This window comes from Ursus maritimus, unplaced genomic scaffold (assembly GCF_017311325.1).
Source record: "Ursus maritimus isolate PB19 unplaced genomic scaffold, ASM1731132v1 scaffold_25, whole genome shotgun sequence".
Lineage (NCBI taxonomy): Eukaryota > Metazoa > Chordata > Mammalia > Carnivora > Ursidae > Ursus > Ursus maritimus.
Window position 1 is genome coordinate 37989291 of NW_024425008.1, and position 13407 is coordinate 38002697.

The 13407-nt window shown below is 39.4% G+C and overlaps 1 long non-coding RNA gene across 1 annotated transcript in view; it reads right to left on the reverse strand.

Moving 5' to 3' along the window:
- Window positions 1-2031: 2031 nt before the first annotated feature.
- Window positions 2032-13407, reverse strand: part of LOC103672654 — a 29162-nt gene continuing 17786 nt past the window's right edge. The window contains exon 3 of the long non-coding RNA XR_571205.1: window positions 2032-2607. This is a non-coding gene — a long non-coding RNA (uncharacterized LOC103672654). The remainder of the gene's footprint in view (window positions 2608-13407) is intronic.

Consider the following 13407-nt stretch of genomic DNA (forward strand, 5'->3'; position numbering starts at 1 on the left):
TTCCTGTAACCTCTGTGACAAAAGGCTTTTTCCATTTTACTAAGGAATGAGCTGTTCAGAGTGCCAGTCATAAAATCCGATTGTCTAACAGAATTTGAATTACATTGGCAAGATGCTTCACCTGGGGCTGAGAAAGCCACTGTTTCAGATCTGGCAGTGTCAGAATTTTGCCAGGTTTAAGTTTCACGTTTTTGCCATGTTTGCCATCTTGGCTTTGCCTGATCCATGAGTGGAGGTTGTTAATTCCTATAGGTCAACCAATGCATTAACTTCCTGTTGAACAGAGGATTTTTAACCGCCTGTGCATTGGCTGTGAAGCAGTTAAAATGTTCTGATGCCAGGTCCCACCCCCCAAGGTTCTGATTTAACTGATCTGGGATGCAGTCTGGGCATGGGGATTTTTTTTTAAGATGCCCACATGACTGTGATGAACAGCTGGGCTATAGAATCCTGGTCCTAGAGCCTAAGCTCCAACTTAAGCCACAGAGGAGTTCCCATCTATACTGTGAGAAGCTGATGGTGCCTGTACACACCCAAAACACTCTAGCCACCTGCTATCCTCCAACCTCACTGAGACACCATAAAGTTCATGTTTGGTCAGCAAGGTGGGAAAGTGCAAGACTAAGTTTTTCTATCTTGTTGTTCAGCACCTAGGAGCAGCTCAACACATTATCATTCTTAGGCGTTTCTCCCAGGCTACAATTACAAAACTGCCGTAGGCAATGGCAGCTGCTCTTGTCATGTGAAAAGCCATCAGAGTCTCTTCACAAGCTATGATGAAGACAGGACATCGTGTGCACTGGGAGGTCCAGATGAGTGGCAAGGGCTAGGGAGAGGAGTGTATGCTTGCTTAGGCCACGAATGGGAGCCGTCTTGTGTCGCTCAAAGCTAGTCACAGTTCTTTCTATGGTTTACAGTGTGGAAAGCTGCTGATGCTCAGGAGAGTAAACAATTGCTTGAGTGGAGAGTTCAGATAATTGTGTATGTAGAAATCTCTTCGGAGACTTGAGAGTAAGCAGATTCTTAGGCATTGCTCGCCTTCCCATTCTGATTCATTAGGTCTGGGACAGGGTCAAGGAATCTATACTGTAACAGGTGCCATAGGTGGTTTTCATGCAGGTGGTCCCCTGATGCTTGAGGACCCTAAGCAAATTGGTTGTCAATTATATTTAAAAAATCCAAAATATGAAGTTGCATTCGAGGAGCATACAGTCTATTTGCTGTTAGAAGATGTGTGTATATGAGTGTAAGAAACAAGGACCTTGTAACAGGAAATGGGATATGATGACTGCTATACGGAGAGGCAAACCAAGCATGTGGGAACTGAAATGAGAGAGATGTCGCATTTGGCTGAGAGGATGAGCAGCAACTTCATGAAGGAGGTAGTACTGAATTGGACTTAGATGTATGGATAAGCATTCTATAGGTGGTAATGGGATAGAGCAGAGAAGAATATTATTGTACTGGAGATGTTAAGTATTTCCTGTCTAGCCACAGTCCCTTCTAAGGAGACCTGGTCCACTCAAAGCCCTAGCTGACTGGACAGTAGATCATAAGGTCCCATCCTCTGGTCAGCATTGATTGGACCAGGTATTGCCATTTGATTAGGTGAGCTCACTTACAGGCTTGCTAGCTATCTGTCCTTGATATCCTCTGCTCACAAAAATATGCTCTTCTCTTGGGAATAGAGAACTGGGAAACTGAGAGACTGAGTGACTTAAAAGAAAAGTTATGTCAAGGTAAATTGTTTGGAGTTATTAGAAATTATTTTGGAACATAAAAAACCCAATCTGTGTTTTAGAGGAGTTTTACATTATTATTCAGTACATTAAAATATACGACTTTATTAAACTAGGCTTAATGAAGTATAATGAAGTGGAATGGAGGATGGATTAATGATGACAGGACAATTGGGAAGTTACTTTGACAATCCAAGGAAAAATTAATAAGAATGACTAGTATTTATCTTGCATTTATTAGATTGCAGGAATAGTACTTGACAGGTATTATTTCAATTAACCCCAACAACAACCCTATTAGGTAAACACTGTTGGTATTCCCATCTGAAATGGGAAATGAGACTCAGACAAGTTAAGCAACTTGCCCAAAGCTATGGCTTATAAGTAGTGGAGGCAGAGCCAGAGCCTGAACTGATCCTGATTTCAGAACCTCTGTTTTGAACCAGTGCTCTATGCTCCCCAGATTGCCAAGTGGTAAACTTTTGGCAATGGTGACAACAGGGATGGAAAGAAGGGGATGATAGCAGGAGGCAGCATCCACTGCAGCACTGGCATGTATACAATCATGGGCTGTTGGAGTGGAAACAGATCTTAGAGACCATTTAGTACCATAACCTTTCTACAGACACTGAAAGGAGAACACACTTCTCCTGTGAGTTCATCAGGCTACAAGCAAAGACTTAACATGAAAATTAATGAAGAGGAGAAGGGAGAAGGAAGAATCAACAATACTTCTGAGATTTGGCATCCAGATGACCGAGAGAGTAGAGGTAGGGGCAGATCGTGATGCTGAGTTCCATACAGATGGAGATGGCTAAGCTTAAAGATTGGCTGAAGTCACAGCAGAGGGTGAAATCATTGGAGAGACCTGAAATAGAGAAATGAAAGTCAAGACAGAATGAGAGACAATGAGAGAAATAAAATAATCCATAAAAAGTATAGGGAAGGAATAATAAGAGAGATAGGAGGACGTTCAGAGAGTATAGGGTAACTAAAGACAACATAAAAGAAGTTTCAGGAAGGTGAGGATTCAGTTTCAAATGCTACAAAGAGCTAAGGGAGGACGCAACTGAGAACAGTCCTTTGCATGGTGACGAGGCCATCTTTTTTTTTTTTTTAAGATTTTATTTATTTATTTGACAGAGATAGAGACAGCCAGCGAGAGAGGGAACACAAGCAGGGGGAGTAGGAGAGGAAGAAGCAGGCTCACAGCGGAGGAGCCTGATGTGGGGCTCGATCCCACAACGCCGGGACCACACCCCGAGCCTAAGGCAGACGCTTAACCGCTGTGCCACCCAGGCGCCCCTGACGAGGATATCTTTATCAGTCAGGGTTTGTGGTGGCAAACAACATAAACCAACTCTGACTAACTTCAGAAAAGGGTATATTGAGGTGCGCCTGGGTGGCTCAGTCGGTTAAGTGTCTGCCTTCGGCTCAGGTCATGATCCCAGGGTCTGAGATTGGCCCCACATCAGGCTCCCTACTCAGTGGGGAGTCTGCTTCTCCCTTTACCCCTCCCCCTGCTCGTGTTTTCTCTCTCTCTCTCTCAAATAAATAAAATCTGAAAGAAAGAAAGAAAGAAAGAAAGAAAGAAAGAAAGAAAGAAAGAAAGGAAGAAAGAAAGAAAGAAGGAAAGAAAAAGAGAAAGAAAGAAGAGAGAAGAGAAAAGAAAAGGGTGCATTGGAAGAATATTGGATAACTCAAAACAGTAAGAATGAGAACCAGACTAAGAACATTGGCAGAAACCAGAGACGCTGGGAATTAGGGAACATGGTTAGGGTTTTGCCCAAGGAACTGTCTGGTGAAGAATTGCTGTGGGGTCCACCCCTCTGACGTATTCACTGCATTAACCAGAAAGTTCAACCTCATCTCTGCTTCTATGAATAATTTCTAACTGACTCTGTGCCCTTGCTTCATTCTCTCTGAAATCAAAGTTCCTTTTGCCTTTTTGACCAACCCCATTGGCCAGACCTAGATCGTGTACTCACACTCTCACAGGGAGAAGGACAAGTCTGATCATCTTCAACTTGAATAAAGGGTCAAAGAAATCTGCATCCACTAAGCCTCATGAATGGGAGAGTTCTCACATATGAAGGTGTTTCTTTGCTGCATATCCCCAAATGGTCATCACATCACTTGGGACATCTGAGACCAGGATTGCAGAAAAGGCTTTAGTGGCAAAGATTGTTTAAAGAGTGAATGAATACTGAGCAAGTTTTAGCTATAGTTATAAACTATTCCCCAAAATGGGAGAACATAGTTGAAGCAAGAAACCCTTTAGAATGGAAAACACAGGGACAGTTTGTAGGTTCAGGGAGAAGGCATTCATTAGAGACAGAGAAGCGATAAAAATCTCATTGGCCCCTGGATTTTCAGCACCTAGGATAGGAAGAATGAATGAAGGAAAAGGAGGGAGCAAGGATAGAGAGAAAGAGAGAGATGCAAGAGAACAAAGATGTATGGATATACGAAGTCTGCTGGGGAGGAGAGAAGATCCAGTTGATGCTAGGCACGTATTTATTGGGTTCCCATCAATTTAATTTGTGACTTTCTTTAGCAGCCACATCCCAACACTGTCATGGATAATCGTGGCCCTAATCTCTGCCCCGGACTCAGCACATTTTCTATTTCTATTTCCTTTTTTTTTTTCTTCTCCCATTGATTTTACAATAGGCACCATGCCCTGATTCTCAGCCCAGTCCAGCTCAGCCTGCAGTCCATGAACTAAGCGTAATGCATTCTAATTTGCTCTAATGTTATGCTGCTGCTTTTTGAGTGGGGCAAATAGATCTGCCCTGGTACCATTTATATGGTCTGGTTGGGCTTCTCAAAATCTCCAGCTCTCATGTATTAAGTCTGGCAAGGTTTAGAGGTGCAGTAGGCACTGAGGAAGAAAATGCAGCTAAGTGGCCCTGCAAGAGATTACATCCAAGACTTTGATCTCTTCATACAGTGTTCAGCACAAAGGGAAAGGGTAGTCAATTGGCGTCAGTAGCTCCTTCCCAGAATATCTCATGCAATCCAATATAATCAAGTCTAAAAAAGTGCACTTTTTCTACCTAGCTCATTTTCGCCAAAATGTTCATAAGGAAGATTTAATTACATGGCAATGAACACCAAGAACATACAGCCTCTGTCCTTTGTTGTGGCTGTCTTCTCATGTAGACTTTTCATTTGCCAAACAGCTTGATGTTTGATGCCCATAGAAAGATTTCTTTGAGACCTAAAGAATAAAAGATGCCCCAAATATGAGAACCTGTGAGTTCTCCATTAACCTAACACACATTCTGTCAATTGTGAAATGGAATAAGAAACAATAGGGCAAGTTTTAAATGATTTCCGAAAAAAGCTGAATACCGCCAAGAGACATGGCAAAGGATATAAACAAGCGGTGGAGATATAAAAAGGTATAATAAAATTTAATATAGCTCATATATATTTATATAATATATATATTTATGTAATATATGTATACTCCCTCCCAGATATATATATATGTGTGTGTGTATACACACACACACACACACACACAGATATATAGTGTCATTTAGCTTAGAAATTCTTTTTTTAGTAAATTAATAACTTGGGAACAATTAGTACAAGGATAATGTATAATAAAAAGAGACTGCAATGATATAAATGTCCATCAGTTGGGTTTGTTGAATAACTCACATACAGCAGCAAATACTATGGGATACTATGGAGCCATTAATAAAAATGATGGGGTGCTACATTTATCGACACAAAGAGATGTTCACAATATTAGGTTAAGTAAAAATGCCAGTGGCAGAACAGTGAGCTGCCATTTTGAAAAGTTTGGAAGAGACATACTACAACATGGCAGGGTGAGAGGAGAAGCTTGCTTTCTTCTTCCCCTATGTCATTGATTTTTTACAATAAGCATCCATTGCTTTTATAATCAGCATAACCACTAAACTATTCCACTCACACCTCCCATAAAGCACAAAGAAATGAAAAATATTTCTGTGAGCTAGTAAGAATTTATATAAAAGGTAATGCTATTGAATCCCCCTCCTTTTCCTCCTGGTATGGGATTTCAAGTTCAGCATCACTGTGGCAGTGACAAATGGGGGATGGTTTGGTAGAAGCACGATGTTCCAAGAACTTTGTTGAAGAAATTCACAGCTGCGAGGATTTGAGGAAAGTCTAAAACGCTGTCTCCTTTTATGGTGCTGTTGTGTGTATGCCTGCATGCCCCTACTCATAGCTTCTCAGGCAGCGTTTCCACTGAACCTCAGAGCCTCTGAGTGAATGTCAAGGGTGTGGACTCCTTTCACATTCCCTTCCTCCCTCCCAGATCCCCAAAGGAAGTCCTCCTTTTAGAATGCTCAGCTGCACCCAACCCCAGTCCTGGGAAAACCTTAAGTACAGGAGCCTCTCACCACCTCCTTTCTCTCCATGGGACTCTGTTACTCCTTCCAGTCCCCTCTTTCACTTCTGTCACTTGAAGCTAATGTCCAACTGGCTGGTTTTAACTGTGGTCTCCCACCACGCATACCATACTCTTAAAGTCTTCCTTCTCTCCAGGCTCTGGAATAACATTACCTTCTATTCCCATCTCCCCTTTGGACTGTGACAACTTCTATCATGTCAGGGCTAATTTCTTAGTTAGGAGGAATTGAAATCACGCCACAGTATAGATAACAAATATCCTGACAAGTATTATGTCACAGGGCTTAGCTACACCTTAGAGAGTTAACCTGGAGTAAGGAATCTGTCATAGTGGAATTTTAGTCAGAGTTACAAACTAATAAGGAAGATATTTTTAGTGGTGGTTAAGCTCGTTAGCACCAATGGAAGTACTAGAACCTTTGTTTTCCTGTTGCCCAGTCCAGGGTCCTTCCAGCTATAGTTTGCTACCTCTTCTTTTCTCCTTTGTTGCGATTCAGAATTCTTAGCGCCATGTTATAATGTAAAGAAAACTCCAACCTTCACCACTTTAAAGGAAAAAAAATATATTGCTATAGAATATGCCTATGAAGCTGATTTGAACGGTGTTTTTAATCATCGTGGTGTCTCGGGCTTATTACCTTACGGTATATCCAGTTTAAAGCAAAAAAGAAAAAAAAATTGAGATAACATTAACCCTAGCTATACTGTTTGATAGATGGTGAGCTCTGGAGCCAGACTGCCTGGATTGAGTGACCATGTTACATGCACTAGCTAGCTCAGCCTCACACTAGCTATGTGACCTTGGGCAAGTTTACTTAACCTCCCCATGCTTCCATTTCCTCTTCTGTAAAGCACGGCCAGTGAACAAACCTACCTTATAGGGTCATTGCTAACATTAAATGAGTTGATGCGTGTAAAAATACTTGAGTGCCTGGCACAAAGCACTCAATAGATGTTCTCTGTCATAATTTAGCAGTTGGAGAAATCAAAGTACGGGGCATAATCTATATATGCATTTAGTTCGATGCTCAATAAGCAAAAAATTTGTCAAATATATTGTTGGAAATAGGAAAACTTCTAAAAGAACAATAATAAAATGAATGCTTGCATTTCCAGGCATTACAATATACAAATACAATTGATCAACGCAATCAATAAAACAAAGAGATTATTCCAACAGTAAACAGAACAATGGAACACTACAGAAATCTTTGAAAGCAATCCCAAACACACAAAAATTGAGTATCTGACAAAAATGACATTTAAAATTTGAATCTGAAGAAAAGTTAAGCCACCCAATAAATAGTTGTAAGACAAATGGTGAGCAGTTAAGAAAAGTTGTCATAGGGGCACCTGGGTGGCTCAGTCAGTTAAGTGTCCCACTCTTGGTTTTGGCTTAGGTCACGATCTCGGAGTTGTGGGATTGAGCCCTGAAGCCGGGTTCCTCGCTTAGTGGGGAGTCTCCTCGAAGTCTCCTCTGCTCCTCCCCCACTTGCATGTACTCTCTCTCTAAAATAAATAAATAATCTTTTAAAAATATTTAAGAAAATTAAAAAAAAAAGTTGTTATATATATTTTTTATAATTTACACCAAAATCCAGGTGGATTAAAAAGTCAAACATAAAAACAAAATAAAAATACAAAAAGATGAAAAATAAGTAGAGTTGATGAAGATAACTATAAATCAGCCTTTAAGGTGAGAAAGGACTTTATATATTGAAATTAAAAGGAATAAGCTACTAAGAAGCAGCTTAATTTGAATATGCAAAAATGTGAAATTTCTGTATATTAGAAAAATTAAAGATTTAGGGGGAAAAGTTGCAATTGAGGTTAAGAGCCTTAATATATAAAGTTCACTTACAAGTTAATAAGAAAATATAGTGCCCACTGAAACAGAAAATGGATAAAGGACATGGGAAGTCAATTCCCAAAAGCAGAATCTTAATGGCTAATACATTAAAAAATTTAACTGGACTAATATTTAAAGGAAACAAAGTTTCAAAATGAGATACTATATTTCTCTTATAAAATTTTATTAAAAATTACCAAATTATAATTCTTATTATCTGTGAGAGTTGGAGAATAAATATTTCACTGTTTTAGGAGTGTATTTTGCTACAACCTTTCTCTGGATTTTAGTGGTAAGTGTTAAAGGTCTTAAAAATGCTTATACCCGGGCACCTGGGTGGCTTAGTCAGTTAAACGTCTGATCCCAGGGTCATGGGATTGAGTCCTGTATCAGGCTCCCTGCTCAGCGGGGAGCCTGCTTTTCCCTCTGTGATCTCTCTCTCTCAAATAAATAAATGAAATCTTTAAAAAAAAATAAAATTAAATTAGTTAAAAAAATGCTTATACCTTTGAGCAGTAATTCCACTTCTTAAAATTTATCTGAGGGAAATAATCAGGAATGTGACCAAAGGTTTATCTGCAAAGATATTCACTGAACATTTCTCATAATAGAGAAAAATAGAACAAAACTAGGGATTGGGTAAATAGATAATGGTTTTTCCATATGAAGAATTATATGTAGTCATTAGAAATAATGTTTGTTATAGGAGACTACATAATGATATGAAAAAGTGCTCACAGTATATTAAGGGAAAATACTAGCTTATAAAACAGTATGATACCAATATTTTTAATATGAAATTTTAAAAGGTCAGAAGGATACACTTTAAAGTCTTAACAGTTGTTCATTTCTAGGTGATAAAACTGAGCATTCTTTTATTTGTCCTCTTTATACTTTTTCTTTATTTTCTATATTTCCTACAGCGAGTGTGTACTATTGTTTTAGTTGAAATGTTAATTGAGATAACTGTATGCTCACAGAAAATTGTAAGAAATAATACAAGGAGATCCCAGGTACCCTTTATACAGTTTCCCCCAATGGTAACATCTCACAAAAAATACAGTATCACAAGCAGAAATATTGACATTGATGCAATCCACTGATCTTGTACAGATTTCTTATTTCATCGTACTTGTGTATGTGTGTTGGGGGGTTCTACACAATTTTATCATATCAGTAAGTTAGTGTGTCCACTGTCACAGCCAAGATACAGAACAGTTCCTTTATAGTAAGAAGCATCCCTCCTGTTGTCTTTTATATCCATACCTACCCCCCTCTTCTCCCACCCTCCCTCTTGATCCCTAACCCTGGAAACCACTGATCTGTTCTCTGTTTCTCAAATTTCTTATTAAATAGGGCAAATAAATGTTTTGATTTGTTAAATAATTTAAACTATGGAATGTTAAGTGTTCAAAATTTTAAAGTGTATTAAATATTGGAATGTTAGATGTTAACATTTAAGTGTTAAGTAAATAGAATAATACAGTATATAGCCCTTTAGGACTGGCTTTTTTTATTTTTAACTCAGCATAATTCCCTAGAGATTAATCTAATTTGTTGTGTGTACCAATATTTTCCCTTGCTTGCTTGCTTGCTCGCTCACTCGTGCACTCTCTCTCTCTTTCCCTGCTGAGTAGTATTTATGCTATGTCTGTGTTACAGTTTGTTTAACTATTCATCTGTTGAAGGACCTCTGGGCTGTTTCCACTTCGGGGCTATTATGAGGAACATTTGTGATGAACATTTGTCAACCATGAACATTTGTGTACAGGTTTTCATTTGGACATAAGTTTTCATTTTTCTGGGATAAATGCCCAGAGTGCAATTGCTACATTTTATGGTATTTGTGTGTTTAGTTTTCTGAGAAATTACCAAATTGTTTTCCAGAATGGCTGTTCCATTTTACACCCTCACTAGCAACGTTAAGAGTGATTTAGTTTCTCCATATTCCTTGCCAGCATTTAGTGTTGCCTCTAACTTTCATTTTTACCCTTCTGATAGATGTATAGTGATATATTATCATAGTTTTAATTAGAATTTTCCTGGTAGCTACTGATGGCGACATCTTTTCATGTGCTAATTTGCCATCTTCGGTGAAATATCTGTTCATGACTTTGACCATCTTTTTGGATGATTTTTTTTTTTTTAGTGTTGAGTTTTAATTTTATATATATTCTACATACCAGTCCTTTGTTGGATATGTGGTTTGCAAATATTTTCTCTCAGTCTGTAGCTTGTCTGTTTATCCTATTCACATGGTCTTTAACAGAGCAAAGGCTTTTGTCTTTCTTTCTTTTTCTTCCTTCCTTCCTTCCTTCCTTCCTTTCCATTCCATCCTTTCCTTTCCTTTCCTTTCCTTTCCTTTCCTTTCCTTTCCTTTCCTTTCCTTTCCTTTCCTTTCCTTTCCTCCCCTTTCCTTCCTTTCTTTTCGCCTGTGATTGTCCAGTTGATTTTAAAATCTGTCTAAAGAGGGGTGCCTGGGTGGCTCAGTCAGTTAAGTGTCTTGACTCCTGACTTTGGCTCAGGTCATGATCTCAGGGCTGTGAGATGGAGCCCCATTTTGGGATCCACGCTGGGCGTGAAGCCTGCTTGGGATTCTGAATCTCCCTCTCCCTCTGCCTCTTCCTCTCTCTCTCAAATAAATAAATAAACAAAATAAATAAATAAAACCTGTCTAATGAGCATTTGAAACATTAGGTATTTTTGATAGTGCTGACATAAGATTGCTGGGTTATACAACACCAGTTAATGTCCAAAGGACCACACTGTAATATTTGAGGTTTCCCATTTGCCAGACAGAAATTATTTGCATCTCTACCAGACAAGAATCTATAAGCTCACCTCCACTCTTATGGTTGTAAATCCCCCAGACAATAGAATGTCAAGCTCAGCACTACAATGTAAGAGCACTGAGTAACCCTTTTTGCTTCTTCCCAAGTTTAATAGTGTGCCAGGAACACAAAATTACACTAGAGCCAGTGAGAATCTTCAGGTTTGAGTTTTCAATGATAGACTTCAATGCACAAATAATCAATGCAAACTTCTTGTTCTTGTTAGAATGTTCTGTTTGGGGCAGACCATCCGCTCTGACCAATCAATGGAACAAAGTGAAGGTATTTTGCTTTCCAAGTCACTTTGAGAAAGTCTCAATAGTCTTAACTCATATCTTCTTGGGCAGCAGTTCAAAACCAGGGAGTGAGTCACGGGGCCTCACTGGTCATGGCAAAACGTAATGACAACTCTCTACTCATTACTCTCTCATTCTAGGTTCCACCTAAAATTATTGGAGTCCTGCCTCTAGGCTAATGGTCCCTGAAACGCTTTCTCCTTCATATCAGAGAACTTCCATGAGTCACAAAGCCCTATGAGGATGGACCAGCTTAACAAACATGCCTGTGTTCATGACCCTTCATGACAGTGACGGACAACCCGAATTCAGATCCAGAAGCTGCAACTTGAACTTCTCTGTTGGCTGGAAAAGGTGCCAGCCTGAACTAAAAGAGGACTCCTCCCAGTGCACAAGCCTCCAGGACCTGCAGAGAACTCTCATTTCTGCTGTCTGGAGCCTTTCAAAGGCGCTATTCTTGCTGGTCTAATGCCTTGCCTTGAGGAATTCAAAAGATCACATTTATTTACTAAGTAGTGCTTCTGAACCATGTTCCTAGAGAACCAAATCCTGAAGGTGGTTCGGTTTCATTAAACAAGGTCTGAACTAACTTCTCTACCCTTCACTCCTACTTCAGTGACCTGAAAGTGGTTTCTGTTTCTAGAAAAGGTGATTTCTCCACCTCCTCACTCCTGACACATAGACCTTTATGTTACGGTCTCCTCTCTTTTATTTTTCAAAACACAAACTACAACATACACAAAGAAAGGAGTGTAAAACACGAATGTACTGCTATTTAAAGCAAAATTATGACGGGAGCATCTGCAAAACACCATCTAATCAAGAAGGAACACTTCCAGGCCAGAAGCCCCAGTGTGCCTCTTTCTTAACAGACTCCTTCTTCCCTTCCCTCCCCAGAGGTAGCTACCATCTTGACATCTGAGTTAATCATTTCTTTACTTAATTTTTTTTTAAAGATTTTGTTTATTCATTTGACAGAGAAACAGAACAAGCAGGGGTAAGGGCAGAGTGAGAGGGAGACGCAGGGGCTCGATCCCAGGACCCTGAGATCATGACCTGAGCTGAAGGCACGCACTTAACAGACTGAGCCACCCAGGCGCCCCCTTACTTTACTTTATGGTTTTACCAATTTTGTAAGCATCCCTAAGTGGCATAGTTTAATTTTGTCTGCTTTTAAACTTTTTATGAATGGAGTCATACCATGTCTCTTGCTTCTTTCATTCATTGTCATGTTTATGAGCTTTGGTTGAGTCTAAAAGTAGTTTGTATACATTCACTGTTATATAGTATTGTGTGATTACACCATGTGTTTACCTTTTTAAAAATTCATTCTACTGTTAGGAAATGCTTATATTGAGGGGCTTAAGACTCTCTCTCCCTCTCTCTCTGCCCCTCCCCCACCCGATGCTGGCTCACTCTCTTTCTCTGTCTCTCAAATAAATTAATAAATCTTTTAAAAAAAATGAACACTTACATTGTTTTCAGTTTTTGGTGAACAGGAATGGTGTGACTATAAACATTCTTGTATGAATTTACTGGTGCAAACGTGCCAATAGTTTCGCCAGGGTAAATACCTAGGAGTGGAATTTCTGGGTCAAAGTATGTGGATACTTCTGACTACTAGACAAAGCTTAAGATGTTTGCTAATTTACCCTTACCAGCAATCCCCATTGCTCCAGGTGAGCAGGGGTATTTTTAGAGTTCTGGAGGAAAGGCCTATGTGGCTGGTGATTTCACACAGTATGCCTTTTTCCTTTGGTCCTGCGGATCCATGCACACTGAAGTAGCCAGGTTACCTAAACTCCCGATTGAGCCAAAGACAATAAGTATCAAAGTCATCTTCATTGAGCAGGTGGCTGTATTGCCATAATATCACTGAAACATTGCCAAAGAAAGGATATTATTTTGACCACAAGATAATTTTGTAAAGCATAAAAATATTTGTTGCATTGAATGATATCAGCACAAAACAAAGGACAGGATATTTATCGACAATTCTGCCACTCAATAAATCACACTGCTTTTCTTTTTCCTTCCAGACCCAGCTCAACTCGCTACTTCAATTGTTTACATAACTGTAGTCACTACATGGATATATTTTGTCTTTTGCTCTTCCCCTAAACAAGATAGCATGAGCATTTTTTTTTCCTACCTTGCTACAGAAGCTTTCTAATAATATTTTATTCATGAATGCAATATTCTGCCAGTAGTCGCAGGTATAGGGGGGACAGCTGGGGTTTTAGTGTCCCCCAATCCCATCCTTCATTCCCCACAAACAA